Below are 18,052 nucleotides of genomic sequence, written 5' to 3' on the forward strand. Positions count from 1 at the left end.
CCATAGAATTTTCCAAAAGGGATCAGGGTCCTACACTAATCTTTATATTAAAAGTAACCACTCAAGTTGCCAAGAGGTAGGAGGGTCCATCACTAATTTTTATATCGAAATTAACCACTGAAATTAGCAAGCGGTAGCAGGGTCAATCACTAGTCTTGATATAAAATGTAACAACTCAAATTACCAAAAGGTAAGAGGGTCCAACATTAATTTTTGTATAAAAAGTAACAACTGAAATTACCTGCAGGTTGCAGGGTCCATCATTAATCTTTAGATAAAAAGTAACTACTGAAATTACCAGCAGGTAGGATGGTCCATCACTAATCTGTATATAAAAATCAAGGACTGAAATGACCAACAAGTAAGAGGGTCCATCACTAATCTTTATATAAAAAAGAACGACTGAAATTACCACCTTGTCGGAGGGCCCATCACTATTTTTTATATAAAAAGTATCTATTGAAATTACCAAATGTTAGGAAGGTCCATCACGAATTTGACATAAAGTTTAACTGCACAATTTAATCTTGTGCCAGCGAATAACTACAAGGATGGTTTGATGAAATTACTGACTGAGATTAATCGCTTTTACATTTCCAAAGTGTGGAAAGGATAGTACAGTGAATGATAGTTTGATTAGTTGCTCTTGCCTGTATGCACGCACAGAGGGAGGCACTCGCACACGTGGAGAATTATGATTGTAAATTTGCCGTCAAATCTACAACTTATATATTTATGGTGTTTTCTGAGATTGTAAGACCCCTAAAAATAATCCAAAAATAAATATGCATCACCTGTTTAAAGTTAAACAATTCATAATATGATAAATTCGTGTTTAACTAGTAAACTTCCTGACCTCCTACAGTGCTCATCAGTCAGGTGCTGATACCATGAGAGATATGGTAAATATATTCAAATGGAAGCACCAACCAAAACACATCTCCCTGAACACACGGGCAATGTCACTACCCATCGAGAGCAGATAAATCACAACCAGCTAGATATTGTGCATGTAGATAGATATCAGGTTCACAAAATAAAATAATTTAATATCAAAATTCAACAAATCAAAACTATTTAAAAAAATCTGTGAATAATATAATACAATAGCGCCAGACTGAGTAAAACCGAGTGAAGGATCATTTAATTCATCACCTCGCTCCATATTGCCCTCCAGAATATTCACTACCTCAGGAATAAGTCTGGTGCTGGCCTGCACTGGAAGAAAATCTTACCAATTGGTGCTCCCAGTGCAGAATCTCGGACATCGAGAACTGGGTTGTGGACATCAGCGGGACTCATTGGGTTTCACAGGGCAGCTGTCTGTGCCGCACCTGATGTGGAGAGTTGATCGTAACAGTCGGGAAATGCTCGATCCCAGAGCTAACATCTGTTGTACTCATGGGGAAGGAGGGACTTGGTATCACATTTTACATTTACCTGAGGAAGGAGGAAGTCTCCGAAAGCTTGTGAATTTAAAATAAAATTGCTGGACTATAACTTGGTGTTGTAAAATTGTTTACACATTTTACAAGGCAACGTTCCTCCCTCTCATTTTAATATTTCAGTCTAACGCTCCCATTAATATAATTATTACAGAGCATCACAATCTTGGAACGCCTGTCACCACCATGGCTGAAGGTCCAAACAGGGGAGAAGATCCAACATCATCAACAAGAATGAGAATAGACACCGGTAGGTTCAGAACAATATTTAAAATATCAATTGTGTCCTGATAAATGGGCCAGATCACGAACAAGATCCTTTTGCTCAAACAGGAAGAAGAAACCGAGCATGTAGTGTGTAAATAAAAGAAAGTGAGTGAACATCTACCGGGGCAATGCAGTCACAGGTGGAGGGACATCAGGACTGGAACTGTCCAATCGACACCTGATGTTATGGACTGTAAGTTGGATAGAAACAGTCACACAGATTGGTCTTCCTGAGTAACAATTTAAAACCAGGGAGGAGTGGGAGGCAGCCCGAGTGGGAGAGAGGTGTGAGGCAGATCCGACACAGGAAAGGAGAGCGAGGGTGGTTTGGAGATTCTATAGTGAGGGGAATAGAAAGACTCTTCTGCAGCCCTGAGCAGGTAGAAATGCTAAGTTGCCTCCCTGGTGCCAGAGGGATGAACTTCCTGGAACAGGTGGGACCATCTCTGGGAAGGAAAGGAGAGCGGGAAATAGTCACGATCGGAACTTATAAGACGGTTAGAAATACGTTTATAAAGGGAACATTAAAATTTGAGCTCTGGACTGAAAAACAAGGCCACTGGGTGGTGACCTCCGAATTGATTTGCACTGGGCCCTTACTGAGGACAATATGAGACAGGTGAATGTGCGACTGCAGGGCTGGAGCAGGAGTGAAGGGCTCATGCACTTGGGAAACTTGTGTGAGCTGAGGAAGAAGGGAAGGGACGGTTACGATCTGAACCAACCAGCAAAAACGATTTGACAGACTGGAGCAGTGGGAGGGTTTCACCTGATAAGACTGGAGCGTGTGAAATGTCCGGATCTGAGACGAGGGAGTGGAAGTAATAAAACTGTTGGAGCAGGAACAGAAGATTTATGAAATAGTGAAAAGTTATTAGCAAGGAAAAAGGAAGGAGGTTTTTGAAGTTGTGACGGAAGATATAACTTGATATCTCAAACGAAAAAAAAAACGAGAACGTGTCAACAATCCAATGAATTGGAGTTCAGATTGTGCGTTGTGTCTGTAAATCTACAAATCATTCCAAACACGTTTGCAACGTCAGAATCATGAGAGATGTAAACTCGTGTCAAAAACACAGGGCTGGATTGGATGAACTTTTGGGGAGATGAAAGATATTTCCTTCAGTTTCAAAAAATGTTTGCAGATGAGAAAATGTCGGTTTCAATGAAACAAATTAGCACAGTATCAAACTATCTACAGTAAATGTATTCCATACAAAGGTGTCGATACAACTTCTTCAGCGAGACTGAGGAGGATGTGGAGCCATATTTCGAGACAACAGTAGAGAAGGATTTGGCTCTGAATTTAATAGCCGAGTCAGACTAGTCACTGAGCTCAGAGATAACGCACCCGAGGCTGTTAAAGGAAGTAAGAGAGCGGATGGGAAAGACTCGCACACAATTTTTCAAAACTCACAATTTTTGATAACACAATTGTGAATGAAAATATCCAGGTGGACTGAAAGAGACCAAGTAATGTGTGTGTTAAAAGAGGGAGAATGTGGCAATCAGATAACTGGAGACCAATTGGAAAACGTCATTTGTGGGCAAACTCCTCGAATCTGTAATTTCACGTCGAATTAGTGATCATTTAAGATTCAGTGAAGGCTGGAACGGGTCAAACTATCTACAGTAAAAGTATTGCATACAAAGGTGTCGATACGGCATCTTCAGCAAGACTGAGGAGGATGTGGAGCCATATTTCGAGACAACCGTAGAGAAGGATTTAGCTCTGAATTTAATAGCCGAGGTGGATTGGTCACTGAGCTCAGAGATAACGCACATTGACATTGTAGTTGACAAATTTGATGCAGCCTTATTGAGACGTGACGATATAGATCAATGGATTGTAACACATGCGGTATATATGGGTTTTCAGAAGGCATTTGAAAACGTGGCTCACAGGAGGCGGTACCCGTTTGGTGTAAGAGGAAATGCAACCGCACGGATCGAAGGTCGATGATGTGTTCAGTTTTCTCCATTGTTGTTCACAGACCGAACACTGCGATCGCTGAGGTCTTGACAAATTGTGACGGTTACCAACTGTTCCAGTTGAAGAAATTCTACCGGGACAGACGAGAACAGGCAGTTGAAGAAGGGGTGGACGGAGTCAGCTCGTTGTCAACATACGAGAGGCATTTCAGTGTACAAGAGCATCGGGTAAGTGGGAGGGGAACGGGATGAGTTTGGATTATTTAAAAATCACATAACTAACAGGATATCAAAACTTTGAATCATAGAAGGTAACAGAAGAGAAACAGGCCAAACTGGAAAGAAATGGTTCAAACTGCAATTATAGTGAATCTGAAACAATGAAAGGCAGTGGTGAAATTACCCAGTGGATCGTTCTGTATCTGTCGAAAGGACAGGGTAATGATTCGGATGCAACTCTTGAGTGGACCGAAAACAAATTGAAACAGTTTTAGTGGAACTGAGAAAAGGGCAGATCGGAGGCGACACACAGGAGTTGGAAGGAATTTCATAAATGGTACATTCTCGGACTGGCAACCTGCAGCCAGTGGTGTTCCGCAGGGGTCGGTGCTGGGTCCCCAACTCTTTACAAACTATGTTAACGATTTGGAGGAGGGGACCGAGTGTAACATATCAAAGTTTGCAGGTGATACAAGATGGGAGGGAAAGGAGAGAGTGAGGAGGATATAAAAAACCTACAAGCGGATATAGACAGGCTGGTTGAGTGGGCGGAGATTTGGCAGGTGCAATACAATATTGGAAAATGTGAGGTTATGCACTATGGCAGGAAAAATCGGAGAGCAAGTTATTATCTTAATGGCGAGAGACTGGAAAGTACTGCAGTACAAAGGGATCTGGGGATCCGAGTGCAAGAAAATCAAAAAGTTAGTTTGCGGGTGCAGCAGGTGATCAAGAAGGCCAACGGAATGTTGGCGTTTATTGCTCGGGGGATATAATATAAACACAGGGAGGTATTGCTGCAGTTATATAGGGTATTGGTGAGACCGCACCTGGAATACTGCATGCAGTTTTGGCCTCCATACTTAAGAAAATACATACTTGCTCTCGAGGCATTACGAAGAAGGTTCACTCGGTTAATCCCGGGGAATAGGGGGTGGACATATGAGGAGATGTTGAGTTGATTGGGACTCTACTCATTGGAGTTCAGAAGAATGAGAGGCGATCTTATTGAAACATATAAGATTGTGAAGGGGCTTGATCGGGTGGATGCGGTAAAGATGTTCCCAAGGATGGGTGAAACTAGAACTCGGGGGCATAATCTTAGAATAAGGGGCTGCTCTTTCAAAACTGAGATGAGGAGAAACTTCTTCACTCAGAGGGCAGGAGGTCTGTGGAATTTGCTGCCCCAGGAAGCTGTGGAAGCTACATCATTAAATAAATTTAAAACAGAAATAGACAGTTTCCTGGAAGTAAAGGGAATTAGGGGTGACGGGGAGCGGGCAGGAAATTGGACATGAATTTAGATTTGAGGTTGGAATCAGATCAGCCATGATCTTCTTGAATGGCGGAGCAGGCTCGAGGGGCCGATTGGCCTACTCCTGCTCCTATTTCTTATTTTCTTATGTTCTTATGTTCATGAGTTGGCTGAACTGGAATCTACTTCAGGAAATTATGGAACTGAGAGGTGACAAAAATTCCCTGCGGAGTAAATGAGAGACATTTCAAGAACAAAAATGTTAAAATTTTTAAAATGTCTGAGACCCGAACAGGGAAACTAACCAAACAAACTGTGGAGAGCGCTAAACCGAGGCCGTGCAGGGTTTTGTTCTCCCCCCATTCATCACCGGGGGTTAATTCTACCTTCAGCAGACTCACAATCCGGGCAGTGGAACTTGCGGTGGAGCGTCACTCCCCAGGAGAGCACTTTAGGAAATTGCATGTCATCAGCCCATAAAATTCTGTCAATTACTTTTAATGGAATCGAGGTAAATGGAAGTGAAAATGTGGCAGGGTTGGAATGGACGGTCGATCTGACACCACCTGCTGAAGGTGGAAATCTCGGCAACCGAGTCACAGAATCATAGTAAAGAGGAGCAGGAGGAGGCCATTCGGCCCTTCGAGCCTGCTTCGCCATTCAACAGGATCATGGCTGGTCTTCTATCTCAATACCATATTCCCGCTTGAAGAAGTTTTTACAGTCCGCTTTTATGTTCCTTGCAAGTTCACTCTCATAATTTCTTTTTCCCTCTTAATCAATCTCTTGGCTCGTTTTTGCTCAATTCTATACAGCTCCCAATCCTACGACTTGCCACATTGTCTGGCAAATTTATATGACTCCTCTTTGGATCTCATCCTATCCTTATTTTCGTTGTTAGCCATGGTTGGGCCTCTTTTCCCTTTGTGTTTTTGTTCCAGAATGGAATGTATAACTTTTGCAATTCATCCATTCGTTCCTGAAATGTTTCCCATTGCCGATCCACCGTCATTTCTTTTAATGAAGGTCCCCAATCTATCATCGCCAACTCACTCCTCACACATTCGTCCTTTCCTTTGTTTAGATTTATTACCCTAGTTCCGGATTGCTCCACTTCACTTTCGATCTTAATGAAGAATTCTATCATGTTACGGTCACTCTTCCTTAAAGCACCCCGCACAACAACATTATTAATTAACCGCTTCACAATGCACAATACCCAATCTAGGAGAGCCTGTTCCCGAATTGGGTCCTCAACATACTAGTCTAAAAAACCATCTTGCACACACTCCAGGAATTAATGCTCCAAAGTACAATTGCGTATTTGATTTGGCCAGTATATATGCACATGAACGTCACCCATGATTAAGTGGAGATTGGTGGATATGGCGCAAAGATGACTATAGGTGCTTGAGGGATCAGGGAGGTCGTTGAGGATTGAGGGTTTTTTGTGAATGTGGGTAGGTGGGGTTGAGTGACATGGGGAGAAGGTGTTTCGGTGGGGATTGAGGGATATGGGTAGATTTTGGGTAGGTGGGGTTGACGGATATGGGGAGAAGGTGGGTCAGTGGTAATTAATGGATACAGTGAGAAGGTGGTTGGGTGCGTTTGAGTGATCTGCGGTGCAGCTGCATCGGTGCGTTTCTGGGATCAAGAGGGAAGGTGACTAGGTGGGGATTGAGGACTATGCTGAGAAGTTGCCTCGGTGGGATTGAGGGATATGGGGTTCAGGTGCGGAGGTGTTGATTGAACGATATGGGGATGTGGTTAGTTGGGATTGACTGACATGGTGAGAAGTTGGGTAGATGGGATTGAGAGATATGGTAAGAAGTTGGATTGGTGGGATTGAGGAATAAGGAGATAATGTGGGTACGTGGGGATTGAAGGAAATGTTATGAAGGTGGGGAAGTGGGGTTGAGAGATATGGTGAGAAATTGGTTCGGTGGGGATTGAGACTTAAGGGGCAAGGTGTGTAGGTGTGGTTTGAAGGATGCTGTGAGAAGGTAAGTAGGTGGCGTTGAGGGATATGCGTAGAAGGTGCTTTGGTGGGGATAGAGTTATATGTGGGGAAGGTAGGTTGGTGGGGATTTAGGGATATTGTGAGAATATGGATAGATGGGGTTGAGTCATTTGGCGAGGTGTATAGGATGTTAGGTGCGATTGAGCGATACGGTGAGAGTTTGGTGAGGTGAGGATTGAAGGCTGTGGGGAGGTGGATTGGAGGGATTGAGGAATCTGGTCAGACGATGTTAGGTGTGGATTGAGGAATATGGGGAGAAGATAGGTCGGTGTGAGTGAGGGTGATGAGGAGAAGGTCGTTAGTTTGGGATTGAGGGATATGGTGGGAAGGTGTGTAGATGGGGATTGAGGGATTTTTTGAGAATATGTGTCGGTGGGTTTGAGTGTTTAGGGATATGGAGAGAAGTTGGGTAGCTGGGGTTTGAGGGATATGGTGAGAAGTTGTGTAGGTGGGATTGAGGAATAAGGAGGGAATGTGGGTAGATGGGAATTGAGGGATATGTGGGTCAGGTGGGTAGGTGGGGATTTAAGGATATGGGGTGAAGATAGGTCGTTCGAAATTGAGGGGTTTTGTGTGACGGTGGTTAGGTGCGGTTGAGTGATATGGGGAGATGGTGTGAAGATGGTGATTGAGGGATATGTGGAGAAGTTGGGTAGGTGTGTAGGACGAATATGGTGAGGAGTTTGTTAAGTGTGATTGTGGGAAATGTTCATCAGGTGGGTAGGTTATGACTGAGAGATATTGTGAGAAGGTGGTTAGGTGGGCTTGAGTGATCTTGGGAGAAGATGGGTAGGAGGGAGAGAGAGATATAGTGAGAGGTTGAGTTGCCGTGTGTGAGGTATATGTGGAGAAGGTGATTAGGTTGAGTTTGAGGCAAATGTGGAGAAGGTGGGTAGGTGGGGATTGATGGATATTGTATGAATGTTTGTCGGTGGGGATGAGTGTTATGGGGAGAAATTCGGTAGGTGGGGTTGATGGATATGTTGAGAAGGTGGTAAGTTTTGTTCAGGGATATTGTGAGAAGGTTTGGGTGATTGTGTTGACTGATATGGGGAGAAGATCGGTTGGTGGGAGTCTCTCCCTCTTTCCCTGACCCCTCCGTCGACCCCTCTTTCACACTCTCCTCTGTTTCCACTCGTGCTCTCCCTCCACTCGCTCTCTCGCCCCTTTCTCTCTCCCAATCTCTCTCTCGGCCTCTCTTTCTGTGTCTGTCGCTCGTTCCTCGCTCTCTACTCGCTCTCATCGTCTACTCCCAGTCTCTCCCCTTTCTCTCTCTCTCTCTCCTGTCTTTGACCCATCCCCAACTCTCACTCTTTGTCTTCCGTTTGTCTTTCCCCCTACGTTGTCTCTCTTTCTGTCTGTTTCTTTATCTGTCTGACTCTTTCTTTCTCCATCACCCCCACTATCTCCCTATCTATATTATTCAGACTCTCACAGTCTGTTGTCAGTCTCACTGTCACTGCCCCCCTCCTCATTCTCCATCTCGGTGTCTCTCTGCCTCTGCACTGTGTCTCCCTCTTTCGTACTTCACTCTCTCCCCTCACTCGCCCCCTCTACGCTCCATCTCTCTCCCTCTCCACCTCTCCTCTCCACCTCTCTCATTGACTAACTCTCTCTCTTTCTCTATATATTACCTTCAAATTCACGGTTCCCCTTTACTCTTCTCATTCCCTCTTCCACTGCACTCTGTGTCATTACACACTGTGCCACTACATTCTGTGCCACTCCCATCTCTGCCACTACGCTCTATGCCACTACACTTTGCGACTACACTCTGTGCCATTGCAATCTCTGACTCATCCCCATCTCTCCCTCTCTCTCTCTTTCTCTATCTGTCTTGCTTGTTTCTCTGTCTCCCCGTTTCTCTCTCGTTTTCTGTCTGTTTCTTCCGCTGTCTGTCTCTTTCTTTCTCCATCACCCGCACTATTGCTCTGTCTCTATTATTCTTAAACTTCAAATCTGCCTGTCTCTCTGCCACTCTCCATGTAGTCATTCTCCCTCTCTCTGTGTCTGTCTCCCTGTCTGTCTCCCTCTAATCTGTCTCTCCTTCTCCAGCTTCAGTCTCCACGCTCCACCTCCGGTCTCCGTCTCCACTATTCTTCTCTGACATATCTCCGCTTTTCACTCTCTCTCTTCCTCCCTCCGCCCTCTCTGTCTGTCGGTTTCTCCCTCTGTTTGTGTCATTCATTCTTTCTCCCCGCCATCTCTCTGTCTCTATCATTCCGTCTCTCTCTCTCTCTGTCTCTCTCTCTCTCTTCTGATTATATGCCTCTCCATCACTATCTCTCTGTCGACCTCTCAATCGCTCACTCTCCCATCCACACCCCAGTCTCTCTCTCACCCACTCCGTCCCAATCTGCGTCTCTCTCTCCGTCTCTCTCTCTTTCCCTCGGCTATCTCTCCCTCTATCCCCGTCTCTCGTTTTGTCTCCCCGATTTATCTCTACCTCTTGCTCTCTCTTCTCTGTTTTTCTCTCTCTCGTTGTCCCCACTCTGTCTCTCTCGTTCTCTCTCCCCAACTATCTGTCTCTGTCTTTATTTTTCTGACTGCCTCCCTCGCCCCATTTCTCTCCTTTTCACGTGTGTCTCTCTTTCTCTTGCCCCTTTCCTGTCTCTCTGCTCTGTCACTGCTGGTTAGCAGCGCCGCCTGCTGGAGGTTCTGGTAGTTGATGACATTGACTTGGAACGGACGAACAGGATTGGCCATTTCGCCCGTCAACCCTGTTACGCCATTCAATGGGATCATGGCGGATCTCTGACCGAACTTCATTTCCCCGTCTTCACCCCATAATCCCTGAACACAGGGTTAACAAAAATCTGTCAACCTCAGATTTAAAATTAACAATTGAGCTAACATCAACTTCCATTTGCAGAAGAGATTTCCAAACATCAACGACCCTTTGCGTGTAGAAGTGTTTCCGAACTTCACTCCTGAAAGTCCTGGCTCCAATTTGTGCGCTCTGTCCCCTCGTCCGAGATCCCCCAACTCGCGAGATCGTTTCTCTTTATCTACCCGATTAGTTCCCCTTAATGTCTTGAAAACTTCGATCAAAATCACCTCTTAATCTTCTAAATTCCAAAGAATACAACCCGAGTTTGTGCAATCTCCCGTCATGATTTAACCCTTGATGTCCAGGTATCATTCTGGTAAATAAAAGGTACAAACTGAGTTTTAACAGCTCGGTAAGTTTTAATGACTGCAGAACAAGTAAAGATAAACTTTTAAAAACGAGGACTCTCATATTACTCCTTATTTTATCAGTTTTTGATTATTGAAGAAGAATTAAAATTGCAATATTATTTTTTAAAACTTTTCCCTTCTGTCCCTTTAATTCAATTCAATTATTTCTTTGGTTTTAGATTTTTCTTAAATTTACAATGCCATACAGAATGGTAACTTTAAAGGAATGAAGTCTGCTTGTTTGTTTGAACAATGCAGCCTGATTCTGTGGGCGGGAATTCTCGTCCTTCCCGATTTTGTGGGCGTGTCTTCTCCTCACACAACTTTCCAGCTGCGCAGCAAATCACGCTGCTCAGAGGCTGGGTTGAAAGTGCACAATTTTTGTAAATTTTAAATTCAAGCAATTCATCGTCACAGCGCCTACAGTCAGTATTTTTGTTAATTTAATTCGCAGGAGCTGCAGTGAGCGTTGCCTCGCCGCTCGCAGCGATTTATGGCCCAATGTCTCCTGCCGCTCTGCCAATTTCCGAACCAGGTCAATCATTTCCCCTCACTTCCATCAGCTTCAACATTAGCTCACAGTCTCTTCTGAGGAACTTTATCGAATGCCTTTTGGAGGTCCATATAAACAACATTCGTCACCTCTTCAAAACAAAATCCATGCTGGCTCTTACTGATCAGCTAAAAATATTCAAGGTGTTCAGTGACTATCCTTAATTATAGACGCGATACTTTCTCAAAAACAGATGTTTGGCTAACTGGTCGATAATTACCTGGTTTCCTTCTGTCACCTTTCTTAAATAGTGGAGTAACATGTGCAGTTTTTCAATTTAGATAAATGTTCATGCATCGTTCGGCTGTTGTTGGTCCGAGGGCATATTATTGCAGAAAGCTTTCCTGAACGAACTCAAGAAATTCGTTACCTTTCTGACATGAGCTCGTCTGTTTTTCACAATCGATGTGAAAGTTAAAATCTATCCCCATTAAATCCACTCTGCCTTCGCTTCATGATTGTCGAATCTCCGCATTTACACATTCTGCCGCTTCACAGCTGTTAAAAGGGGGTCTTTCCACAACTCCCACTTTGGGCTTAAATCCTTTTCTATTTCCTAATTTTACCCATGAAGTTTTCACTGCCTGTTACCTCTCGTTATGTCCTCTCTTATCAATGAAGTAATTTCAACCTTAATCACTCAGGATACTCCTCTCCCTCTGCCAGTTTTCCTATCATTCCTGTAGACCTGATAACTTGGTTTATTCAGTTCCCATTCCTGACAGTTGTGCAGCCATGCCTCAGTAATCGCTACCATGTCGTACCCTGTAGGTTGAGTTTGTGCCCGCGTTTCATTCAATTTGTTGCTTGTACTCCATGCTTTTGTATAAATAACGCTTATTTGGGCCACAGACCATAACCATATTTAAAATTGTATTTCTCACACATTCCTTATTTCTCTCTTCCGATTTAATTACATTTCATCTTTCAATTTTTCAATTACCTGTAGTGCCTGAAGTATAATTTCTGACGATCACTCTACTCTCTTCCTTTTTGTTCTAGATTTGTCATTCATATTACTTTTCCAAATGAGCCCTACCCCCCATCTACGAGTTTAAAGCCCGATTCATCCTTCGCGCTGGGACACAGATCCCAGCCGCGGACAGGTGGAGCCGGTCCCAACGGTACAATTCCTTCCTGTCCTGGTGCAGGTGCCATTGTCCCACGAAATGGAACCTCTGCTTCTCACACCACTCCTTCATCCATGTGTTCACCGGCCTAATCTGCTTATCCCTGCGACTATTGCACGTGGCTCAGGTAATAATCGAGAGATTACAACCCTCGAGTGCCTGTATTTTTTATATTTTGTACCTGATACTCTCAGTGTCTGGACTGCGATCTCCTCTCTCATGGCTGGACTGTGATCTCTTCTCTCGGTGGCTGGACTTTCACCTCTCTCAGTATCTGGACGGTGATCCTCTCACTGTCCAGCCTGTGACCTCCTCTCCCAGTGTCTGGACTGTGATGTCCTCTCAGTGTTTGGACTCTGACCACCTCTCTCAGATTCAGGACTGTGATCTCCTCTCTGAGTGTCTGGACTGTTTTCTCCTCCCTCAATGTCTGTACTGATCTCCTCCCTCAGTATCTGGACTACGATCTACTCTCTCTGTGTCTGAACGATGATGGGGTCTGGGAATAATGCCACCCATGATACCAGAGCGTATGATGGAACTGCTCGAGTAACCAAACACCAGTGAGAGACAGAACCTTCCGGTGTGAACTGAAAGATTTTTGTAATAACAGGGCTCACCAACATAAACACTGTCACTGACTTCATGCTTTGGAATATGAGGCATGGGAAATAACCAACCATCTCTGTTGAAACTGTTCCCAGCACAGGTATAAAATGGGTTAGATAGAGAGTAAAGCTCCCTCTACACTGTCACATCAAACACTCACAGGGCAGGTGAAGTAGGAGTTAGATACAGAGTAAAGTTCCATCCACACTGTTCCATCAAACAGTCCCAGGACAAGGACAACGCAGGATAGATAAGAGTATATCTCCCTTTACACTATCCCATCAAACACTCCCAGGGAAGTTGCAACACAGGTTAGATAGAGAGTAAAAGTCCCTCTGCACTCTCCCATGTTCTATGTGTGGGTCTCAATCCCAACCCGGGTGATATCTACTAACGGAGAGCGGGATGGAGCCTGAGCCTTTTCCAGAGATCACTGTCTTCCGCAATTCTTGGTCATTCTCCCTTCCATCGATGCTCTGCTCTGCTCCAGTCTCTCCGTCCGATTGGTGTTAAGATACAAATTGATGTGTTTGTCGTCATTCTTCCTGGAACAAATCCGCTGAAATAGCAACAAGTGGCAATTGTTTAGCTGCCAAAAGCTCACAGGCATTTCAAAAACGTCTCCTTGTGGCTCTATTTACTTATCCCTCCTCTCATTCTCGATATTCTGTTCCTCAAACTCGATCTCTTTCTCTGTCTGTCTCTCTCTGTCCCTCTCGTGCTCTGTTTCTCCCTCTACTCTCTCTTTCCCACTTTACTCTCTCTCTCTCTTTCTCTTATCCTCTGCATAGACTGTACAGCACAGAAACAAGACAATCGTCCCAAAGCGTCCATGCCGTTGCTTATGCTGCAGATGATCCTCCTTTCACCCTTTCTCATCCAACCCAATCAACATATCCTTCTATTCCCTTTTCCCTTGTGTGTTTATCCAGCTTCTTCTTAAATGCATCTTTGCTCGTCGCCTCGACTCGCTTGTGGTAGCGAGTTGCTCACTCTCACCACTCCCTCGGTAAAGGAGTTTCTCCTGAATTAATTTTAGATTTATTAGTGACTATCTTGGATTTATAACTCCTAGTTCTGCTCTCCCCCGCGGATGGAATTATCTACTCTGCGTCTGCACCATCAAACCCGTCTTTAAACTTAAATACTTCGACCAGGTCACTCCTCAGTCTTCTCTTTTCCAGAGAAAAGACCTCGAGCTTGTTCTCTCTTTCATGATAGTTATAACCTCTCAGTTCTATGATATTGTCTCAGTAAATTGTCCTGGATGCACTCGAGAAATGTATTGCTTGTCTGACCCAGTCAATGGGAAAATTAAAATCTCCCTTCATAACTGCTTTGCCTTAGCGGCAGGCTCCTCTGATCTCTGTATTTCTGTCTGTGCTCAGCACTGCATGTTGAAAGATTTGTTTCATTAACTAAAAGCTTTTCCTGCGCCAGTTCACCTCAGTGGGTTGTGATCTCCAGTGTGACCGAAACGTTGACGGGTTTAGTCTCTGAACAGCAACTTGAGTCTATGATCCAGGACTGAGAGCACACTACTTTTAAACAGGCACAGAATGATCCAGGACCGAGAGCACACCCCTTTTAAATAGATGCAGAATGATCCGGGACTGAGGGCGCACCCCTTTTAATCAGATACAGAATGATCTGGGACTGACAGCAAACCCTTTTCAAAAAGACACAGAATGATCCGGGACTGACGGCACACACCTTTAAAACAGACACAGAATGATGCTGGACTGACAGCTCCAACATGAAAATGCTTCTCCGATGCTCTGTTCTGAGTGTATTTCCTTCCAAACTTTGCATTTATAATTCGATCACAGTCAAAAATAAAGAGCAGAAACTGCGCTCTTCATAAAATGAACGCTTATGGCTCTCATTCGGATCGAACCCGCCACTTTTGCATCATTAATACTATATTTTACCCAACTGAGCTAATCGGCCACTATTAAGAAACAGCTCTTGTGTTTTCATTTTACTTTGTATTGATGGCGTTCCCGGGAAACAATTCCTCTGTCGCTGCCAATCAAACAAACCGTTGGAGGGAACTTGCTGCATCGAACCAACCACAAGCCATCTGCACCTGCCAATCATTCCCCACTCCTCCCCAGAGACACTGTCTGCAGTCTGGTCTGCAGCTGACAATCAGCCCACACATCCCCACGGAGACTGCCTGCGGTCTGTGGTCTGCAACTGTTAATCAAACCACCTCCTCCCCAGAGAGAGTCTCTGCAGTCTGCAGCTGTCAATCACCCAGTCACCTTCATCCACTCGATCTGGTCCCGTCAGAATGTTATATTCCTCAATTAAATCTCTTCTCAGCTTCCTTTGTTCCAAAGAAAACGACACGAGCCGATCCAATTCTTTCTCACAGCTAAAATTCTCCAGCCCCGGCGATAACCTCGTCAATGTCCCCTTTACCCTCTCGAGTGCAATCACAGATTTCGGGCAATGTGATGATTCCCCCTCCCTTTCATGCTCTGATCTCTTTCATTCTCTGTCTCTCTCATTCTCTCTCTCTCATTCATTCTCTCTCTCTCATTCATTCTCTCTCTCTCATTCATTCTATCTCATTCCACTCTCTTTCTCTGGCACGTTTTTATCACTCACTTTGCTCATCTGTATTTCTATCTCTCTCTGTCTGTATCTCTCTCCGTCTCTGGCCCTCTGTCGGTCTCTTTTCCTCTCCCCTTGTCTTTCTCTGTCTTCCCCTCGGTCTCTGTTTCTCTTCTTGTGCTCAACTTCTCTCTCTCTTGCCCTTGTCTCATCCTCACCTCTCTCTGTCGATGTCTCTCGACTCTCTCTCTCTCTCTTCCTTACGTTATTCTCTCTCTGTACTCTCTCCGTCTCTCTCTACTCTCTCTTTCTCTTGCCCTTTATTCTCTCTCTCTCTGTCTCACCTCTCTGTGATAATGAAATAATTGGCAAAAGTTCTCTCGGGGAAATGTGGATACATTTTTTTAAAGAGGTTTGTTATGACATGGAATGCATTTCCTGAAAGAGTGGCGGAACCACATTCCATCGGCATTTTCAAAAGGCAATTGGGCATGTCCTTGAAGAGGACGAATTTGCAGGCTTATGGGAAAAAAGCTGTGTTGTATGGCTAAACTTTCAAAGAGCCAGCACAGGCATGACGGGGCGATTATATGCTAAGATTCTCGACAAACTTTGACTGTGCAGCTGAGAAACAGGCCATTCCGCCCCTCATACCGGTGTTTATGCTGCACAACAGCCCCCTCCCACCCGACTTCACCCAATCACATCAACATATCCTATTCCTTTCTCATCTCATAGAAACATATAGTATTCTGAGGGGACTTGACAGGACAGATGGTGACTCCACTGACTGGCAATCCAGAACAATGGGGAATGGTCATTCTCCATTCCCCAGATAAGTGGTCGGCCATTTAAGACTGAGATGAAGGCACTTGGTTTAACAACTCATCCAAATGACAGCAATTCAGAGAGTGCAGCATTCACTCAGTACTGACCCTCCAGCATTGCAAAGCTCTCTCAGTACTGGCCCTCCGACAATGCAGCACTCCCTCAGTACTGACCATCCGACAGTGCAGCACACCCACTGTATTGCCCATCATTCAGTGAAGAACTAATTCAGTATTGACCCTCCAACAGTGCAGCACTCCCTCAATACTCACCTGCGACAGTGCAGCACTCCCTCAGTACTGACCCGATGACCGTGCAGCGCTCCCACAGTATTGGCACCGGGAAGTGTCGGCCTCTGATTAAGAGGCTCAATTCTCCGGAGTATTTGGGGCGTGAGCGCACGACCTTCTGACAATGAGACCAGAGTGCTACCTACTGAGCACCGGCTCGTAATGACTATATCAGGCTATTGCTTGACTCGTCTGTGGGTCAGATCTCCCTACTTTGGCCCCAGTTCACACATGTTCGTGAGAATGACTATGCAGACCCGTCTGAGCTGGGTGCACCTGTCTGATGCCGAGGCCGTATTTCAGAGGGTCCAGTTACGTCAACCAGAGTGGTGTGGGATTGGTGTCAGAGATTAAGGGAAAGGTTGAGTTTTCGGATCAAAATGCTCCGAACGGCTCTTTAAACCCCTGGAGAAACTGGAATACTCCTGGGAATGAGTCTGAGTATCCAAACTCGGATTGAGGGATGTGATGAGAAGGTGGGTAGTTGGGATTGAGGGATATGGGGAACAGGGTGTAGGTGGGGATTGAGGGATATGGTGGGAAGGGGATAAGTGGGGATTGAGGGATATGTTGAGACGCTGGGTAGGTGGGGTTGATCGTTCGGGGGAGAAGGTTGGTAGGTGCGAATTGAGGGATATGTGGAGAAGGCGAGTAGGTGGTGTTGAGTGATATGGGGAGAAGGTGGGTAGGTGGGGATAGAGGGAGATCGTGAGAAGGTGCCTTTTAAGGAGCGTCTTAAAGGAGGAGAGTGAATCAGAGAGTTTAGGAAGGGAATTGCAGAGCTTCGGGAGTGGACAACTGAAGGCATGGCCTCAAATGGTGGAGTGCAGGAAATCGGGGATGCGCAAGAGACCAGAATGGGAGGAGTGCAGAGATCTCGGTGTGAGGGGGATGGGGTTGTAGTGTTGGAAGATGTTACAGAAATATGTGGAGCAATGGCCGTGGAAGGATTGGGACATAACGATGAGAATTTTAAAATCGAGGCGTTCCGGGACCGGCAGCCAATGTAGCCCAGGGGTGATAATTGAACGGAACTTGGTGCGAGTTCGGAAAAGGGCCAGCAGAATTCTGGATTCTCTGAAGTTAATGGAGTATGGAAAATCGGAGGTCGGCCAGGCGAGCATTGGAATAGATGAGTCTCGACGTAACAAAGGCTCGCTCGAGGGTTTCAGAAACAGATGAGATGAGGCAGGTGCGGAGACGGGCGATGTTACGGAGGGGGAAGGAGGCGGACTTGGTGATGGAGAGAATATGTGGTCGGAATCTCAGCTCAGGGTCAAACAGGACGTCAAGGGTTGTGAATGGTCTGTTTCTGCATCAGACGGTGGCCAGGGAGAGGGATGGAGTCGGTGGGTGGGGCCTGTTATGGATCACATGTCGTTGACTGGCAGTGATATACCCCATGGTACAATAACTACACTCAGCTCTGACCCGTAGGACATCTGCCCGTGGAACACGGATCCATGCGAGAGGCAGATACTTCTGAGGTGAACAGAGAGAGTTTGATAATAACGGGGCGGAGAAACATAAAACACTGTCACAGAGTTTAATACTTAGGAATGTGAGGCATGAGGAATATCAACAACCTCAGTCTCAACTGTTCACACGTTAGAAACAGCACGGTTTAGATACAGAGTAAAGCCCCCTCTGCACTGTCCCATCAAACACTCCCAGGACAGGTACAGCACAGGTTAGATACTGAGTAAAGCCCCCTCGACACTGTTCCATCAAACTGTCCCAGGCATGTGCAGCACGGGTTAGA

The sequence above is a fragment of the Heptranchias perlo genome, unplaced genomic scaffold (genome assembly GCF_035084215.1).
Source record: "Heptranchias perlo isolate sHepPer1 unplaced genomic scaffold, sHepPer1.hap1 HAP1_SCAFFOLD_49, whole genome shotgun sequence".
In the NCBI taxonomy this organism is placed as follows: domain Eukaryota; kingdom Metazoa; phylum Chordata; class Chondrichthyes; order Hexanchiformes; family Hexanchidae; genus Heptranchias; species Heptranchias perlo.